Source organism: Natator depressus, chromosome 14, assembly GCF_965152275.1.
Source record: "Natator depressus isolate rNatDep1 chromosome 14, rNatDep2.hap1, whole genome shotgun sequence".
Lineage (NCBI taxonomy): Eukaryota > Metazoa > Chordata > Testudines > Cheloniidae > Natator > Natator depressus.
Window position 1 is genome coordinate 38155499 of NC_134247.1, and position 19580 is coordinate 38175078.

Sequence of the window (19580 nt, forward strand, 5' to 3'; positions counted from 1 at the left end):
TAAAAACATTTGCAAATAAGTTTGAAGAATATGGGGCGGGGGTGGGGGGGAGTAGTTTCTTCTTCAATTTTCATGAACCTCCCCACCCCTGCTATTTTTGACCAGTTCTAATTATGAATAAATGTCTGTCTTACATGAATGATAAATATGTCTGCGACTGAAACATTTACAAACAATGGCTCTCATGAGGAGCACTGAGGTCACATTACGCAGAGAAACACCCAGGCCTGCAGGGTTCACATTCTTCAAGACATAAACCGCCCCAGGACGGGAATGTCACACACAACACAGCGTGACTGGCCCGGGTTGGTTAGGTGCATGTTTTGCTGTTGCTGGCAAATTGTGCTTTTTTGAGGTCGGGGGGGGGGGGAGTTATATTTGAAGGGAGTTCTTCATCCTCTCCCACTCTCATCCACGGGTGCCAGAACAGGGGGGACCAGGGCCCACCACTTTTTACTAGCCATAAGTGAGAGCGACTGGATGAGTGGGGAGAGAAGGGAGCGGGGGGGCGGGGTTTTGGGGGCAAGGGCCAGCGTGAAGTGGGAGCTCAGGGAGCAGGTGCTGGTTCCATGTGCCCTTAATCCTCCCTGATTCCTGGGGAGTGTCTCAGTCTCTGACATGTTCTCGTTCCCCTGCAGCACGAGGATGTCACAGCCAAGGTCATGGGCCAGCTTCACATGATCTGGCACTTGCACCAGATGCCTGAGGCGCTGCAAGGGCTGTGGCTCATCTGATGCTCTTAAAGGTTCCCCTCCCTGTTCAGCAAGTCCCGCTCCCTCCTGCAGGTACTGCTCTGTCTCACTGTAAGTGGGGGGTTAGTGGAAGCGGAAATGGAGGCCCCTGGCACTCACAGAAACTCTCTCCCCTCTCTGTGGAGCCGGGTCCTTCCCTCGGCCCCCCAAATTCCTTCATCTGGGGCAGGAGCTCTTTCCCTCATACCCATATCCCTCTCCTCTTTCCTTGATCTCACCCCCATCCCATTCCCCATGCTCCCAGACAGAGATCTTCCTGCCCCATATGGTGCAGAAGGACCTTTGAGTCAGGGCTACAGACTGTCTGCCCAACTGAACCTCAGGAAGCTCCACATTTGAGGAGGTGAGAATGGGACCGAGGCTCCGGGCTAGCTTCATCTCCTGCCCTTTATTCTTCCTTTGGCCCTTCTCTGGGCTCTCAGAGTCTGACATGAAGAGGAGCCTCCTCCCCCCATATCTTCTAGGCCCTGGGGTGTGTGACAGCCTCCCAGATGGGTGCAGTCAGAAGCTGAACCACCTCAGGGAGCAGTGGGGACAGGTCCCTTGTCCTAGGAAACCAAGCAGTACTAGTTCTCAAAGAGGCTGAGAGGAAAGACCCCACTCTCAGCCTCTTTGAGAACTCGGCATGGAGGCAAGAGCCATTTACTTCTTTGGACATATGGGTTTCTCGGGGGAGAAATGGGATCCCTGCTGCATAGCCTGGCTGGGAGCTTCCCCCATCCCTGGGACAGAGACATCCCCATCAATGAGCCACCCTTGTTTTTTTCCTCGCAAGAGACTCCCCAGAGATGTCCTCAAACCTGATCTCCTGGGAGCATTTCTGGGAGGAGGCTCCCATCCCTCAGTCTCGAACTCCATCATGCAGTCTCATTCACATAACATCTCCGCTCTCCAGCTCCACTTCCCGCAGCAGTCCAGCAGGTCCTAGAGAATGGACTCTGACCTCCTTCTGATCAGCAATGGAGTTTCACCCTCCCCTCAACAAACCTGTCAGCCTCTGAATGATGAAGGGCCTGAATGTCAGAATCACCAGAACCAAGAAAATTCCAACTGCAGCCAGTCGAGCCTTTGTGAACTTAGCCCATCTGGAAACCAGGTCTGAAGTGGAGAGGTCTGAACTCATGGACTCATAGATTTTAAGGTCAGAAGGGACCATTATGATCATCTAGTCTGACCTCCTGCATAATCCAGGCCTCAGAATCTCACCCATCCACTCTTGGAATAAACCCCTAACCTGTGTCTGAACTATTGAAGTCCTCAAATAATGGTTTAAAGACTTTAAGGTGCAGAGAATCCTCCAGCAAGTGAGCCATGCCCTATACTGCAAAGGAAGGTGAAAACGCCCCAGAGACTCTGCCAACCTGCCCTGGAGGAAAATTTCTTCCCTAGCCCAAATATGGCCATCAGCTAAACACTGAGTATGTGGGCAAGACGCACCCCCTCAACCCAATAAGAGCAGGGCTGGGCAGAGCAGGTGTGTAACAGGGAAAGAAGAGTGCTTTCCCCTGGGCTGCAGAGCCTGGGGCTTAGCCCAGCTGATTATAGAATGAGTTCTACCTCAGAGGGACCATGTATTGGTCCCAAAAGAACCAGAGTTCAGCAGTGATAAAGTTCAGCTGGGCTATGAACTGGAATGAGAACGAGGTAGGAAGTTGAAAGCCGCAAGGAAAGCCGAGAAGGGAACTTGACAAGAGAGGTAGGATGTGCCCAGGGAAACCTGCAGCAAAGAGAAAAGAACAAACCTAGCTGTTGGGTACAGAGGCCTGGGCTGCTACCTGTGTCAGGGTGGGACAGGGCTCCTCTACTGGCCCCAAAGAAGGGGGCATACATGCACCCAGAGAGGGTTACCAAGCCCAGCAAGGGGCTGCAGGCTGAGGCAGAGCCCCAATAATAATTCCCAACATGTTGTTCGCTTTTTTTATTAGCGCTGCACATTAAGCAGATGTTTTCACAGAACTGTTCACGAGGACTCCAAGATCCCTTTCTTGCCAGCTAACAGCTAATTTAGATCCTGTCATTTTGGATGTATAATTGGGATTATATTTTGCCATTTGCATTACTTCATGTTTATCAACACTGAATTTCATTTGCCATCGTGTTGCCCAGTCACCCAGTTTTGGGAGATTCCTTTGTAACTCTTTGCAATCAGTCTTGGACTTCGCTATCTTGTGTAATTTCATATCATCCGCAAATATTGCCACCTCACTCTATCCCTTTTTCCAGATCATGGAGGAATATGCTGAACAGCACTGGTCCCTGTCCAGGCCTTTGGGAGACGCCACTATTTACCTCTCTCCAGTCTGACAACAGATTATTTATTCCTAACCTTTGTTTCCTATCTTTTAACTGGCCTGCCTGGCAATGCTTTCAGGATCATCCAATGATCCTTAATTGAATTGAATGACAAGCCTTTTGTGATCTTAATCCCCCTGCCTCTGTTTATAAACAAACTCCCAGGCTCAAGGGGGAAGCTGGGAGCAGCACAGAACTTATCACACTCAAGCTGTGCTGAAGCTAGGAGCTTCATCTGGGCCTAGGGCATGCCCTGTGAGCAGGCCTCTGGTCCGAAACATTGTGGGGGGGGCAAGAGCCCTCCCCTGCTCCCCCCTAAACAGTGCCCCTATGTGGCCTAGGCAGGAACCACATGTCTCCTAACCTGCACATCCTGAGGATCCAGAGACCTCTCTCCAGATCCCAGCACTTCCAAAGAGCTACACAGCCTCTCTCCCTCCACCTCTTGTCAAGTCTACTCACAAGGGAGCTTTCCTGCTCCCTTTTAAATCCTCCCCCCAGGCTGTGCTTGCCCGGCAGGTGTGTTGGAGTGGGGCTGGCTGAGGCCAGAGCAGCTCCTTAACCCCTTGTTGCCCTGTTACATGAGGTAAGGAATAAGGTCCTGCCTTCCCCAATTGCTCGGGGGAATCCTCTCAGAGCAATCAGTGTAGGGCTTTATGCCTCCCTACAAACTGATCACTTTACATGGTGTGTCAAGAAGCTGCACACCCCTCGTCCGCTTTGTTTAGAGCAACATTAAGTGCCAGAGGGACTTCTGCTCTCAATGCGCCCACCCTCGGGTGACCAGATACAGCAACAGTGAAAAAATGGGGCAGGGGGTGGGGGGTAATTGGCGCCTATATAAGAAAAAGTCCCCCGAAATGGGACTGTCCCGATAAAAACGGGGCATCTGGTCACCCCAGCCAGCCCCGAGGGAAGGATTCTGTGGAAAACAGGCGTTTCCCTTGCTCCAGTCTGGGCTCTGCGGCTGCGGAGCTGATAGGGAAGGCTGGAGGGTTCCTGGAGAGCATGCTGCCGCCCCAGCAACCCCCCGCTGCCATGGCCATGGGGATGGGCCGCAAGTTGTATGGGCCCGTGGTGCCTGGGCTCCAGTAATCTTGAGAGCCTGGGGTCCTGGATCCACCCGTGTTCGGGGCCAGATCTCTCCCTCGGCCCCGCCTGCCGCCCCCATGGGCCTCCCCCGAGTGTCCCCCGGCCCCCACTTGCTGCTCCTGTGCACCTCCCCACCCAGCCCAGAGCATCCCTGTCTCTCCCATGCAGCTCCATGCTGCCTTCCTGCATCACCTGCCACCGCAGGGCCCTAGTGCCCCCTATTTACCACTGCCAGGGCAGACTGTCCCTGAGCCTGCCCTTCCCCCTCAGACCCCTTCATTTTCTGGCGGGACCCTCCACCAGCACAGGGGGTCCCCCCGCCCGCAGTCACCGCTCCTGCTCCACGCTGGACAAGGGCAGCCCCACTCCCACCAAGGCTTTCCCCCCTCCGTGACACCCACCACAGGGGAGACGAGGGGGCTTCCTGTACCTGAGAGGGGCCCTAGGAGCGCATGCAGTGACAGTGGTGTGAGGTGAGTGTGGTGCGGGAGGGGGATGTGGGGGGGAATGTAGGGGGCCCTCCCCCGGAGCTCATTGCTGCTTGCGCAGAGATGGCTGGGGGTATCCTTCTCTCTGGCCCTTGCCCCGGGGCACCCTGTCTGCACCCCAAACTCCTCATGCCCTTCCCTGTCCCACCCCAGAGCCTGCACCCCCCCCCCCCGTTAAGGTTCCTTCACCACTCTGAACTCTGGGGTACAGATGTGGGCACCCGCATGAAAGCCCTGTAAGCTTATTTCTACCAGCTTAGGTTAAAACTTCCCCCAGGCACAAATTCTTTGCCCTTGGACGGTATGCTCCCACCACCAAGTGATTTAACAAAGAATCAGGGAAAGGACCATTTGGAGTTCCTATTCCCTGCAAAATATCCTTTCCTGGGGAGGCTTGAGAACAATATCCTAACCAATTGGTTACAAAGTGAGTACAGACCCAAACCCCTGGGTTTTAGGACAAGGGGAAAATCAGTCAGGTTCTTAAAAGAAGGATTTTATTTAAAAACAAAAAGGTAAAAATTACCTCTGTAAAATCAGGATGGGAGATAACTTTACAGGGTAACAAAAGATTCAAAAACCCAGCAGAACTTCCTCTAGGCTTAGTTTCAAAGTTACAAAAAACAGGAATAAACCTCCCTCCAGCCAAGGAAAAATGCACAAGCAAAACCAAAAGATAATCTAACATGCCTTGCCTGGCTTTTACTTACAATTTTTGTAATATGAGAGACTTTTTAGGAGGCTATATAGGAGAAGGAGTTTTCTGAGCTGATGCTTCTCTGCTTCCCAAGAGAACACGCACACACACACACACAAAAACACAAACAAAGCCTCTCCGCCACCCCCAGATTGGAAAGTATCCCTTCCTTCCCCGCTTCAGCTCTGTGGCTGCTTTGGCAAGGGAGAGCCCTCTGCCCCACCCCCGTCCTTTCCATCCCGAATTCAGGGGCTACAGCGGTGGGGGAGAGAACCCCGCTTCTTCCCAACCCCAGCTTGGGGGCTGCTGCGGTGGTGGAGAGAGGGCACATCCATCGCATCAGAAAGTTTAAGACTGTGGATATTAAAATATGAGTTGTGTGCTTTTATGTGTAGAACAAAAAAAGTTTATTATTATTAAGGGTTTTTTTTATGTAGCACTGTGATGAAGTGAGACTGTTCTTAATGTTTTCTCTGAATCCTCTGTGGGTGCCTCAGTTTCCCCTATGCATTTCTTAAGTTTCTAGGTGGGGGGATAAGGGGGTATGAGAGTTGCAGAGCCCTAGAGGGCCAGTGTCATACCTTCAGCACAGACACCGGCTAATTCCCTGTCTCCTGGCCACTGATGGCCTGGGCCCCTTCCCTGCAAGGTGCCTACTGAAGGTGTCAGAGAACAAAGAGATCAGGTGTCCTCCTGGGCCGGGAAAGAGACAAAGGCCAGAGGAGGGGCTGGAGAGTTTCAGTTTGGAGCTGGCTGGGGAAATGGAGGGAGGCGCAGACGTGGTCTGGCTTCCCTGCCCCCCAAGATGGACCTGACTGAGGGGTCCTATTCTCTGTACCAACAAACTCTCTTTTAGACCGTGTTCCTGTTGTCTAATAAACCGTCTGTTTTACTGGCTGGCTGAGAGTCACGTTTGACGGCAGAGTCGGGGTGCAGGGCCCTCTGGCTTCCGCGGGAGCCCCGCCCGTGCGGACTCGCTGTGGGAGGCACATGGTGTGAGAAGGGGACGCTGAATGCTCCGAGGTCAGACCCAGGAAGGTGGAAGCTGTGAAGCTTCTTGCCCTGGAGACAGTCTGCTCACAGAGAGGAGGCTCCGCGTGACAAGCCCTTTTATCCAAAGCGCTTTACAATGGTTAGCTCAGGGTACAAACAACATCGGGAAAGATCATTGAGTGTGGTGTCCACACTGACAGTTTATTGCCAAAACGTTGCCACAAAAAGCTCTACGCCTCTCGTTGAGGCGGTTTTATTTTGCCGCAAAAACAGGAGACTTTTGTCGCTTGGAGTGACATTGCAGTGTGTTCGCTCACACAGTTTTGTCCCCAATCATAGACTCTCAGGGTTGGAAGGGAGCTCAGGAGGTCATCTAGTCCAACCCCCTGCTCAACGCAGGACCGATCCCCGACTAAATGGGACATTTCAACTTGAATGGTCCCCTGAAATGTGTGTGAACTATGATAAACTCTCTGTTCCACCTTGTACTTAGCTGTGACACCGAGTACATTTCCCAGACTGAAGAAGAGTTCTGTGTAAGCATGAAAGCTTGTCTCTCCCACCAACAGAAGTTGGACCAATCAAAGATAACACCTCACCCACCTTTTCTCTCTCTCTCTCTCTCTCTCTCTCAAAAAAATGTTCTGTTGTTTTCAGTTTTGTGTCAAAACCTTTGGAGGTGGTTTGCACTGTGCTCCTTTCTACTCAGCTGAGGAAAGAGAGAGGGGCCCAGACTCACAATCCCCGCCCCGCCCATGCGCACACACCTCCTCTCCACCCTGCAAGACTCACACTTCCCCGTTAACTCGCTGTTCCTGGGGGGAGAGGAGCTCCTAGATACATAGATTTTAAGGTGAAAAAAATCCATTTTGATCATTTTAGTCACATCTCCCGCATAGCAGAGGCTGGAGGTTTCCAGCCAGTGAGTCCTGCCTCAGGCCCATCGCCCTAGGGGGCTGGTGAAGATACCCTTTGTGGGAGCTCAGGGAAATGGTCAGGCCCCACTCTCCGGTGTCGGGGTCGCTGTCTCTATCCCAGCCTGGTGCGGAGATGAGGCCCCAGCAAGGAGGGGAGGGAGGTTGGAGAGCCAGCCTGCCCCACGCTCACCCCACAGCAGCGTCCTGTGGGGCTGGGCCCGGCGCCCTGCTCTGGCCTGTTGGCTCTCCCCACTCTCAGATTTGCTGGGCGGCTCATTCCAATGGGTGGGGCTCAGACCTCCGACCACCCCAAGGGGACAAGGAAGGGGAGCGCTAAGGAGGGGGAAAAAGGTCCCCATCCCCACATACGGTGAAGGTAGGATGCTGGTGCCAGGTAAAGGGCTGAGGGGCCCTGTGGGGGTTCCGGGGTGAGCCCCAGGGGACGGGAGCGACTGAAGAAGGGAGAGGGGGGTTGGTGTAACCAGGAGCTGGGGGCTTTCGGGCTGATGGGTAGGGTAGATGGACCTGGGTGTTGGGGGCCACAAAAGGTCCCTGGGGGGAGTCGGGGAGCTGGAGCAGTGGCAGGAGGGGCTGGGGTGAAGACAGAGGGAGGTGTGGGGTGGGAAGTGGTTTGAGGATGGTGGGGGATGGGGGCGTAGGGATGGTTTTCAGAGGTGGGTTTATGAGGGAATGGGGCTGGGGGGATGACGAGCAGCGGCGAGGGGAGGTCTGGGTGGGGGTTAGGGTGTACTGTCAGGGTGATGTTTTCTGGGGGTGTTTAGTTGGAGGGGTGTGCCATGAGGTGGGTATATGTGGGGAGAAGGGGGTTGGTGTAGTGTGGTGGGTGGGGGATGTGGCAGAAGGAGATTTTGTGGGGTTTGGGTTTCTCCGGGGGGTGTGGATGTGTTTATTTAGGGATGGGGTAAAAGGGGTTGGATGGATTTAAACAGGAGCTGTGGGGAGGGTTGGGGGTTATATGGGGGTCTATGGTGGGGGTGTTGGCTGGGGACTGCAGGAGGGTATTGGGGGGTCTATGGCAGAGGGTTGGTTGGGGGGCTATGGGAGAGGGTTGAGGGGCACTGTGGGAAGGGATTAATTGGGGGGGTCTATGATGGGGGTTTGGAGGGGGAAAGGGAAGGGTGGTGGGGGGGCTAGGAGCACAGGAATCTGTGTGGCAGTGCCGATGGCAGCAGCTGGCTGTGTCTGTCTCCCTCCCTCCTCTGCAGCCCCTTCCCCCTCTCCTCCCCTCCCTCCATCTTACTCCCCACACCGGGGACAGGCCTGGCGCGCTGGGCACGCTCAGGATGGACTCTGCCCGCAGCACCACACCGGGACACGGGGACTTTCCCTGCACGTCCTCCAGCTGGGCAGCCAGCGGGCTCTCACCAAGCGGGAGGCTTGCTTAGATCTGGCAGGGGGTGAGCCCCCTCTAGCCCGAGCCCACCCCTGGCAACACCTATGGCTTGTCCCGGAGCTAGAGAGGATCTTTTAGAAGGAGGCATCCAGCCCTGATTTAAGGACTGCAAATGACCCAGAATCCACCACAACCATGGACAAACTGTTCCAATGGCCAATTGCCCTCACTGTTAAAAATGTGCCCCTTCTTTCTCGCCCAAATTTGTCTCCCTTCTGCTGCCAGCCATTGGCTCTCATTTCGCCTTTGTCTAGGAGACTAAAGAGTCCCTGGCAACCACCAACACCCTCCCTGTAGGTACTTCTAGTCAACTCTTTGTGGAAGCTTTGCTCTCCGTCTCCCTGTTAAGTTACATAGTTTGAGGTTCTTGAGTCTTTCACTGTAAGGTTGGTTTTCCAGATCCCCAAATCGTTCTTGGAGCACAGGTCAGCACCACCATGTTGTGCGACGGACACTTGACAAAATTACTGGACTTAGTGACAGACATTGCAGGAAGGGTTATGTCTTTCAGTCATTCAACCCAGATTCAAATTGCCATGGACATCACAATTTTTACTACGGACACGTTGCCTACCCCTGTCTTGGAGCAACTCTGAACCATTTACCAAGGGATGTGGTGGAGTTGCCGTCATCTGGAGACTTTACAGGAAGGCCGGAGTCTCCTCCTAAAAGCTACGCTCCAAGTAGGGTCATAATTGATTGACTTTAAATAATGAACACGCCTTTAGAGCAGGGGGACTGGATCCAGGGTTTCCCATGTGCTGGGGGAGTGCTGTACCCCCTGAGGCTCAGAGTTATGGGGCAGTTGTGTCTGATTCAAAGAGAGGGGCTGAGAGCCCCAGTCAGAAGGATGCACATCCCTCCAGCCAGGATTTAGGTGCTGAACTTTTTGAGGGGGCGGGTTTGGGACACACTCCTGTGCTTAGCATCTCCCAGGGGTTACCTTAGGCGCCTGCCTGCAGAGCACGCTGGCTTTTGTGACTCCCAGTCTTAGCCCTGTCGCTCCTCATTCATTGTCCAGGGAGCCTGAGTACATATCTCAGCATTGTGAACCCCAAGGATGTCCTTGCCGCTGACAAGCTAGGAGTTGCTCCACTCTAAATTCTTGTGTGAATCACAGAAATGCAGGGTGGAAAGGAACCTTGAGAGGTCCTCACTGCCTGGGGCAAGATGACCCCAGTGCCTTGCTATTGACACAACCTAAATCAGTGGTTTTCAACCTGGGATCCGCACGCTATGTCTAAGGTTTCCAAAGGGGTTTGCATCTCCATTCAAAATTTTTTAGAGCTCCGCAAATGAGAAAAAGCTTGAAAACCACTGACCTAAATGATTCTGCATTAGAACACATATTGACAGCACTGAGATGGGATGTGAAAGTGGTCTGCAGCTTTAATGATGGGTAGGGAAAGTACAGGGTTAGTTGGTATCGTGCATGCAACAGTGAAGGGATTGTTGTGACACAGGGGCCCCTTGGTGCCAACTGGCAAAGAGTTTGCTGTTTACAAGCAACTCCTGTCTCAGACCTGACAAACTCACTCCAACTAATACATCACTTTCATGGTGTTTATCCACAAAGGGTAGCATCCAAGGTGTCTACTGCAAGCTTGTAACGTACCGATACTCAGTTATTGCGAGGTGCACATATAGGGAATAATGTAGCTGTACTAAACGTTTTGCCCTTATGGTCTTGGAGTAAGAGTTAGTCAGCAGGGAATCGTGTCTCGGTGATGGCCCATTTAACAGGGAGGGAGTTGTCATCCCTCCCTGGCTCCTCTATTATGTAATGTATCGCTCAATTGTCTACCAATCCAGAACAATCAACGGAAGCCAAAGACACTATAAACATCAAAACGCCGTGGAAGCGAAAAAGACAAAATGACAGCAAGGGGACGGCCCTGTCTGGGAATAAAGACAAAAGACTGATTCGGTACATGACAGGAGAAAGAGCCTGCACTCGTTCACTGAGGAGGTACCTGGCCGAGCAGGGGTGCTTTATGAAAGACCAGGTCCTAGCTCCGTGGGGCCAGCAATCCCTGGGACAGACTGAACTTTGGGGTGAGAATCTACTTTATTAGACAAGAAAGGTGACCATTAGTAAGCTTAGGCCCTAGTTTGTGCTTTATGATTTTGTTTTGTATGTAGCCATTTGCTTCTGTCACTCACACTTGTTTCTGGGTGAATCTCTGTTCTTTCTTAAATAAATTCCCTTTTGTTTTACTGTGACTGAACTCAAGTGCTGTGTGACAGAGGACCGGGGGTGGGGGAGGTAAGGTGAAACTAAGGAATCCAGCGATCGGGGTGGATGCCAGAAGGGGACACTTTGAAGGGTCTCAGGAGCTGGGGGGCATCGACTGTGAGGCTGCAGGGCTGGTGGAGACCAAAGGAGAGCGTCTGAGCGGCCAGTTGTGTCCGGAGCTCTCACTCAGCCAGCACAGGCAGGACTCCCTCGTGTTGGAGGTAGGGGGTAACAAGGTGACTCCCAGCCCTGGGCACCCCGAGAAGCATCATAGTTGTAAAAGTCTGGTTACATTTTACAGGGCCTGGCTCAGCACTGAGGGCCAGGCAGCTGCAGATATACCCGTCCATTGCCGTGACAAGGCAGAGAGGCAGAGTGTGTATTTGGGTGGTGGGGGTGGGGGGGAGAAGGAGCAGCACACACTGAGGACAGAGTTAAGGTGACTCGGGCTTTTACCTTACCCAAAGTTTGAGTTTTGCTGAACGCAGTGGTATGGAAGGGCACGAGCTTTCCCCTCAGCCACACGGTTGCTCTGTGATTCCCCAGTGTTCGTCCCCATATTTTGGTTAGAGTGAAGTGACTTTCAACCTTTATTCATTTGCAGGCCCCTAAAAAATTTCCAAGGAAGGTATGCACCCCTGTGAAATCTTACGCAGACGACGGACCCCAAAGGGGTCTGTGGACCACAGGCTGAAAGCCACTGGTTTAGTGCAATAGCAGTGCCTCACAACGTTTGCAGTTGCTACCAGGACTGCTATGGCAAGTTTTAAGACAATCTGCATAAGCATGTGAATTTTAGAGCACTGGGAGTCATCCACTTGACAAAAAGGGCTTCCCAACCTTGGCTAGGGCAGAGCTGCCCTGGCTCTCCATTACTGTATGAAGCAGGGGGAGAATGAAGGGGAGGGGATCCACCCAACTATCTGCAGCAGACTGGGCTCAGAGAGGTGGGAAGTGGCCCACTCATCTCCCTGAGAGGTTCTCAGCTGAAAGAGAACACCCAGGAGGGCTCAATACAGCCTGAAAGCACAGCTCTGAGGCAAGTGAACTGCCCCCATTCACTTCAGAGGGGGTTCCTCTCCCCCCACCCCAGAGCTGTAGAGTTTCTGGTGTGTCAAGCACCCCCCTTCTCAGCAGTGTGTCCTCGGTGCATGCCCCAAGCCTGCCTGTTCTCAGCTCCCCCATCCAGAGGGGCATGGGCTCCCCAGATCCTGGCCCACAGAAAGGCAAGCTCCACCTGAACCTGATTCAGGTAGGAGGAGACGAGAAGAAGGGGTCAGACCCCCATAGGCAGGCAGGCAGGCAGGCAGGCAGGCAGGGCCCTTCCCCCCACCCCAAAAAATACTGCAGAGCTGTGGGGGGACCATAAATTGGAGTGACCAGGACATCTCTGTAAATGCGCATGAGCTAGCCCTGACCTTAGTACAGACACACACAGACTTTCACTGCCATTCAGCTGGTTGTGGAAATCCAAATCCCCTCTGCACTTTTGAAATCTCAGCCTGATCTCCCTGGGAAGGGAGTGATTCACCCCAGGCACACCTCCTTCTGGCTCGGTCTGGGAATCAGTTCTCACCCCATCTGGTGTCCTCTTCCATTAGTTGCTTAGGGTGCTCCCTTCTTGTGACTCAGCCCTCCGGCCAGGTCACTATGTGGTACCCCAGGGAAACGCAGTCCCAGCCAACAAGCTATCCATCTGCCTTCTCAGGCAGCTTCTGTCCCAACGCCAGGTCCTGGGCCACTTTGCCGGTGGGGGGACCCAGGTACCCTCTGACTAGCACGCTAGGCCTGCTCAGTCTCAGACGCGGTTGCTGCAGCCCAACGCTCTATCTCCTTGCATTCCTCTGGGTTCACCCCTGGAGCTTCCTCCACGCCCCTTGGCTACTTCACTCCTCTAGATCTCTTGTCAGACTCCCTGGCTCAGGGCACAACTCCAGGGCTTCTTTATCCCCCTGGATCTCCTCCTTGTCCCAGGCCAACTCCCTTTCTCTCCAAGGAACAACTGCAGACATCCTGCCTCCCAGCAACTCATTCCTGCATGGGCTTCCTGGCTTGATAATGCTCACCCAGCTCCTCCCACAGCTGGGCTTCACCTGCCATTAGGCCCTATCAAGCCCTGGTTTCCCTCCAGGTGCAGCATCGAAGGTTAATTGGCCCCTTCCAGCCCACATTAACCCACTCAGGGCTTGTGTGGGGTGGACACCCCATCACACCCACATACCCAGTGCAATTTTCTTGACCTCAAAGTCCTTACAAAGAAAGAGAAGCATGGCTAACCCCCTTTTGCAGATGGGGAAACCGAGGCATGGAGGAGTCATGTGATTTGCTCAGGGTCGCCCAGTTGGTCAGTGCTAGGCATGGAAATAGACAGCAGGCTCCCAGCTCCCCAGCCACTGCCTCCCAGGATATAAACACCAAGTTAGTGAAGAAAATGATAGAGCTCAGGATTGTCAATGGGGCTCACGGGGGCCAGCTGAAATTCCAGGGGAGCTGGGCCTCTAAATCCCTCTCAAAGCCCTTTGAAAATCCAACCCTAAGAGAGGGGATATTACGTCAATGCTTGTTTTTTTGTTTTTTGTTTTTGCATGTGTTTATTCTCCTTGGCATGAGACAGGAGAGATTCTCTTGCCCTGAGCACCCTGACAGTGCTATGAACGAAGGTGAATGGAGCGTTAACTCATAGAGATACATGTGTGATTAATTCAAAAGCTGATGTGGGAACATGCGGGTTTTTGGGGGGTTTCCCCAAGGTCAGACTGGCAGAGAGCCTGGGGGGTTTTCGCCTTCCTCTGCAGTGCGGGGCAGGGGTCACTTGCTGGCTTGAACTAGTGTAAATGGTGGATTGTCTGTCACTTGAGGTCTTTAAATCAAGATTTGAGGACTTCAGTAACTCAGCCAGAGGTTGGGGGTCTATTCCAGGAGTGGGTGGGTGAGGTTCTGTGGCCTGCGATGGGCAGGAGGGCAGACCAGATGATCATGATGGTCCCTACTAGCCTTAAAGTCAAAGTGATCTCCGGGGGGAAGACAGAGGCAGCACCCAGCAGAGCCCCGCTCAGATGCAAGGGGTGCTGCAGGAGGCGATGGTGACCTTCTGTACAGCCTGGATCCATTTCATTTGAAACACATTAATTTCACTGACGCTCTGCTGAGGACAAAAATATTAAAAAAAAACAAACAAAAAAAATCAGACAAACCCAAAAGGCTGCTTCATTCTGTGCTCATTAAAACCATTCCTGTTAGCAAAGCTCCTTCTAAAAAGAACTCTCTCCCATGAGCCTTGCAGCGTCTGTGAGTGTACCGAGACCGACAGGAGGACACACTGGTCATTACAACTTCGCATGTCTTAATGAGCACTCCAAGAAGGGCTCAGCCCAGCACAGGGCTGGGCCCGGCCTGGAGAGCTGACAACCCTCTCGAGGAATTACGGGCCAGCAGCAGAAACAAAGTTACTCGTTGCTTTAATGGGTCCCGCCGCGGGCCATTAGAATGGCAACACTGCCGGGAAATGCCAGTCTCGGTGGCAGTCTCGTGGGGGCTGATTAGAACAGAAAGTCAGAGGCATTGGTTAAAGTTAGACAAAGGAAGGGACGGGTCCGTTCCTATGGCAGATAGCCCCGATGGGTAAAGCCAAAGGAGTCAAGCCGTTTATTCCCAGTGCCCGTGACAGGTGATCCCCCCCTTCGTAAATTCCATCAGACCCTCAGGTAGTGAGGGAATGTGAGGGGGCTGGGGGGGCGCGTCTGCAGTGAAACAGACATGTAAACAAACCTCAGTTTCCCACGAGGTTAGCAAAGGCGTCACGGCCCAGGGGCAGTGAGCAAAAGGCAATTCCGGGTTTCTAGGCCTCAGTGACTGACGGGCATTGCTGTCCTGCCCGCAACCCCTACCTCTGCCGATGTCCTCGGTCCTAACCCACAGCCCCCTTCTCCCCCACCCCGTTCCATCTCTGGGCTCACACACACACAGCTGTGCTGCTGCCCCTCCATCCCGACCCGCAGCCCCCTGCGGTCCCAGCCCTGACTCCCTGACAGCTTTGCTGAGGGATCTCAGCCCTGACTGACAATACCCCTGTTGTGCCCATCCTAACGCTGCCAATACATCACAGCAAGGAGCTGTCATTGCTGCCCTGCCCCGAACACACAGCGCTGACAGTTCCCATCCGTCCTGACCCTTTGCGATCCAAGTTCACCCCCCACCAGAGCTCTGTCAATGCACCACAGTTGTGACCGGCAGCTCTCCTCCTGCAGTGCTCCTGTCCTGTCTGCAGCACGCAGGCGAAGGAGCCTGGCCCAGGCCCTGCATCCTCAGAGCTCTGGTATTTCTGTGGAGTTCTGAGCTCCGGCAGCCCCTGCCAGGCCAGGCCCAGGCCAGAACTGAGCTGTCTCCATGCGTCACAAAGCAGCTTGCACTTCTCCCCCCTCACCCACCCACTCTCAGAGAACAAGTGTCCTTCCTTCCAAGAGGGCGCAGAAGGGAAATACGCATCCCGCCCCACACCCGAGCGAGAAGAGGACAGCAGGGATGCATGCACCTGCACCCACACACTGAGCAGGTCTCCTTCCCTCCAGCAGGGGACAACAACAAAACACACACACACAAATACACAGGAGATCCCACAGCCTCACACACATACTGTCCCAGATCCACAGGATCCATGCTGCGCCCCCAGCTTTGGAAGAGTCCCTTGGCGGATCCCCTTCGATAGGCCAGACCCCCAAAGGGTCTCACTCTCCCTTCAGGGGAGGCCACGTGGCCTCACCACCTCCTGGACTGACCCTCTGGGGCTCCAGCCCCCCTGCTTCATCCCGTGAGCTCTGTCCAGCGGAGCCAGACTCCTGAGAGAGACGTGTCCACTGTGCAGGGACCCGGGCGCCTCCCCCAGGGTTCGCAGTGACACTCGGGCAGCGTGTGCAAAACAGCCGGGTTTATTAGTCACGTGGACACAGCCTAGGAAGCTCTTAGGTTAGCACAGAGAAATGAAGGTGAAAACGTCGTCTGTTCTGGTCAGCTCCGGGCCCCGCTCAGCCGCAGTGAACCCCATGTCCAGGCTGTATCTGTGTGTCTGTCGAACCTCTGTAGCCAGTTCCCAGGAGAGAGAGCGTCCAGAAGTCACCTCTGACCCCCCAGCTCACCCCTTCCCAGTCCTTCATTCTCCATCTGGCAGGTCTGTGTCTTTGCTCAGCTTCCCTGCGAGAAGGGGGGAAATCCAGGCAGCGCTGGCATTGTCTCGCTGGCCCCCTTGCTCATTTGGGTCAGTTTCAACCAGTTCCTTAACGACTCTTCATGCCACCCAGACAGGGAGCTGACATGCATACTCCTCTGTCTTTTAGCCTTTCCTGAAAACACACGGAGTCCTTTTCCCCGCACTGGGTAACCATGTGCCATAGAGGGGAAACCGAGGCACATAGTGAGGTCGTAAAAATATTACCAAAAATTCCCCCTTCCTCACATATACACATAAACACAAAGCAATATATCACCAGAAATGTTAAACTTCTATTATAGATCTGGGTCTTCATAGTGTGAATCAGAATTCACCTTCCGTGACTTAAGTGGAGCTAATCACCTTGGCAGGATTGGAAAATATCAACCTTAAACTCTGGCTGCAGCTGAGGATCTGGCCCACAATCAGTCGCCGCTCCATTGGAGTCACTGGGCAGATCCCCAGGTGGTGTGACCCGGCCGTAGCTCCACTGGACTCATCTCCTCCCTGCGTGTGCTCAGACACGACCGTGCTCAGAGGCATTTACCTACCGAGATGGACAGTGGGGGCAAAACCTGTCCCCGCTGAGATCAAAGGCCAACCTCCCACTGGCCCTGTCTCACCAGGACTGGGGCCTACGTGCATTCCCTGCTGGTGACTTAATACAAAGGCAAATCTCGGCGGGTGCCTGGGGCGCTGTGATCCCATCCACAGTCCAAGCGCCCCAACCAGCCCTTGCTGCTTAGGAGTTCTGACTGACAAATGGGAAGCATTTGGAAGCGAACCAGTAAAGAGAAAAGATGGAGAATACAGCAGATGTCCATGAAATTCTGGCTGCTTCATGCGGTCACCAGAGGGCAGCAAAGGATAAGGAATGAGAAGGAAGCCGCATTATAGGGACTGGATGGGAGGGGGTGACTCCCTGGTCTCTTCTGGCCTTGGAAACTATGGGACCATCTCATCTTCCCTCGTGTGTAACACAGGCCCTAGCACTGGTCGCATTCTGGGCTGTATTAACAGGAGTGTCGTATGTAAGACGCGGGAGGTAACCGTCCTGCTCTACTCGGCCCTGGCGAGGCCGCAGCTGGGGTACTGTGTCCGGCTCTTGGCATCACACAAGGAAAGATGTGGACACATTGGAGAGAGTCCAGAGGAGAGCAACAAAAATGACCAAAGGTTTAGAAAACCTGACCTGTGAGGAAAGGTTAAAATACTGGGCATGTTTCGCCTTGAGACCAGAAGACTGAGGGGGACCTGCCAACTGGCTTCCAATAAGCGAAGGGCTGTTCTGAAGAGAAGGGTGATCCATTTTTCTCCATTGCCACTGAAGGGAGGAGAAGCAGCAATGGGCTTAATCTGCAGCAAGGGAGATTCAGGTTGGATATTAGGAAAAACTCTCTCTTTCTCTCAGGGTAATCGAGCTCTGGAAGAGGCTTCCAAGGGAGGTTGTGGAATCCCCGTCACTGGAGGTTTTTAAAACCAGGTTGGATAAACACCTGTCAGGGATGGTCTAGGTTTACTCTCGCTGACTCAAAGATTAAAGGATTTATTCCAAGAGGAGGTGTGAAATATACATTTGATAAGTGAAGTTTCTTGCTCAGAACTATTTCTGCTTCAGTAACTGACCAAGATCTTACCCATCATGTATCTACCCTAGGTATTATACCGCACCCAGCACTGTCGTATCTGACTCCCAAGTATTTTTCGAGTTATCCTCATAGCACAACTGGAAGTGGGAATATCATCCTCATCCTCATCCCTATTTTTCAAAGGGGAAACTGAGGAACAAAGCAATGAAGTGACTTACCCAAGGTCACGCTATGATTCGGTGATAGAGCTGAGAATTGAACTCAGCACCCATGTTCCCCAATCCAGGGCATCACTGGGATGCTCTCTGCAGGCCAGTCTTAGATATCGCACCCCATCAATATTTTGGGGACCACACTGTATTAAGTTTATGTATCATTGTGGGCCAGGAATTGTACATACCTCCATGGGGGAGGGCTATGCCAGCTCCTCCAGGAACCAAAAATACCAGGGGAGGGGTGAGTAAAGCAAAGCAACTCACCATCTATGTCTACACTGCATCCTACGCCCGGGTTCTGACTCATGTCTGAGCCCAAGGCCCCCTTCTGCATGCACACAGGTCAGTCTGACTCAGCGCAGGAAGCTCTCAGGGCCAGGGTCCTAGGATGCTGCTCGGGGGACGGGTCAGAGCCCGACTCCCACTGAGACTCGGGTCCAAGCCCTGTCATTGTGCAGTGTGGATGCGGGTCAAGCCGTAGACCCAAGTCAGAAGGTCTGCACAGTGCAGTATGGACATGTTAGCACAGCTAACCCAGACCCAGGTCCAGCACTGTAAACCCAGGCTTCCAATGCAGCGTGGACACTCAAGCATTGGCTTGGAAACACCGAATCCACAAGCCTGGGTTTACAATGCAGTGTAGACACCCCACTGGAGACTGATCTGCTCCACAGAAGAAGTTCCACGCCCTCAGGGGGGTTCACACACATTGGGTCAAGCTGGCTTTTTCAGAAATGAGGAAACAAAGAAAGGACTTTTGCTCTGAAAGGATGAGCTTGAACTGACTCGGACCCATCTACGGACAGGACCTTCTGGGCTGGCGGAAGCGTTGGAAAGACTCTGACCCGCTGGGGCCCCATAGGACTGACGGGTGACTCCTGCTATGCTTAGTGTGTTTACATCTGTTTCTTGTCTTTATTATGGTTTCTCTGTGATGCTTTTACCACAGTAGAAGCCAGAAGTCCTGAGTCCCAGTCCCCCCTACTCAACCCACTAGGCCACATTTGCCTCCAGGAACCAAAACAGAACCCGGGAACGCCATGGGCCAGTCCCCTGCTCTAGTCGCTAGCATGCCAAGCCCAGCCAGAGCCAAGGAGAAGACCTAGGACCCAGGACCAGACAGGAACGGATGAGGCATTACAGGCTGGAGGGTTCATACATTAATGGGTGTGCTACAGTACATGAGGCTGTTTATGGTCACATACGTGTGAGTACAGACAGATTTTATTTTGTTATTCTGTGTGCGGATTTTCTATCTATCTATCTAAAGGCTCAGAAATACAGACTGGGTCTGCTTCAAAGTCCACTGGAGTCAGCTGGAAGTTGGGATATCCAAAGGCGCCGAAGGGAGCTAGGCAATCAGCTTCTACCAACGGAGTTTATCTAAAGACCACTGGAAAGACTCATGCCGGCTGGAGTTTTCAATGGGAGCTGGTTCCCCAGCTCTCTCTGAAAGAGCCTTTCCTCTGACTTCAGGGGGTTTGGAATAAGATAGTAGATTGGGATTTTCAAAGACGACAAATCCCCTGGAACTGGGTGCCTCAACCACTTCTTCCAAAATCCCAGCCACAGCGTTTAATTTGCAAAAGCCTAGTAATATGGGCTGAAATACTGTGCCCGTTGAAGTCGAAGACAAAACAGCCTTTGATTTCAATGGGCCAGGGTGTCACCGCTGGTATTGAAGTTCCCCTA